The following is a 974-nucleotide window of genomic DNA, read 5'->3' on the forward strand; positions in this document are numbered from 1 at the left end:
TGTGTGTGTGTGTGTGTGTGTCTGTGTATGTATATGTAATGTGTGAGAAAAAATAAGTTCAAAAAATAAGTTCAAAAATATTTGAGAGATCCAAAAACAGGAAAATGCTTTCTTATAAAGATTTATCATATTCATAAAAATCAGCCAGAGCAAGTTAGAGGAATATGAAAATTATAGTTGAAAAATTTCGTTATAGGTATAAATATACCATAAACAAGTATAAAAAAATGGAGAAAAAAAGATGTTGAATCAAAATTAGATTTAATACAAAATTGGATTCAAGACATACGCACGTTTTGAAAGAATACAAATATGGAAGAAAAAAATTATAATCATAGTAATTATAATTAAATTTATGCATTGACATTCTCCTCAGTGTGAGGAATATATATATGTGTGTGTATGTAGTAAAATGGAGATATAAGTAAGCAGATAGATAAATAGATAGAGAGGTACATAGGTAAGACGGATAGACAAGCACACACAGACGTGCATACGTACATACACATATGAAGACTGAAGTACATGACCATATACACACACGCACTCTTCACACACACAAAATACATATAGACACACTCAAATATGCACACACAAGGACACAAACTACACACACAAATACACATACACACATGCATTTTTATATATATATATGCATACACACACATACATACATATGTGTATACACATGCACATTGACGCACACACATGCGCACAAACAAACAAAAAGAACGCAGCTCTGATAACGGACATAGTCAACGACTATTCTTTTCTGCTCTAGGGACAAGGTCCGAAATCTCGGGGGAAGGGGCAGTCGATTAGATCGACCCCAGTATACAACTAGTACTTAATTCATCGACCCCGAACGGATGATAGGCAAAGTCGACGAAATACATACATTTATATATATATATGCATACACACACATACATACATATGTGTATACACATGCACATTGACGCACACACATGCGC

The 974-nt window shown here is 33.5% G+C and overlaps 1 protein-coding gene across 2 annotated transcripts in view; it reads right to left on the bottom strand.

Annotated features, from left to right (window-relative positions):
• The window catches only part of LOC106884508 (potassium voltage-gated channel subfamily KQT member 1), a 717,249-nt gene that overhangs the window by 494,517 nt on the left and 221,758 nt on the right, over positions 1-974 (bottom strand). The gene's annotated exons all lie outside the window — the stretch shown is intronic.

This window comes from Octopus bimaculoides, chromosome 4 (genome assembly GCF_001194135.2).
Source record: "Octopus bimaculoides isolate UCB-OBI-ISO-001 chromosome 4, ASM119413v2, whole genome shotgun sequence".
In the NCBI taxonomy this organism is placed as follows: domain Eukaryota; kingdom Metazoa; phylum Mollusca; class Cephalopoda; order Octopoda; family Octopodidae; genus Octopus; species Octopus bimaculoides.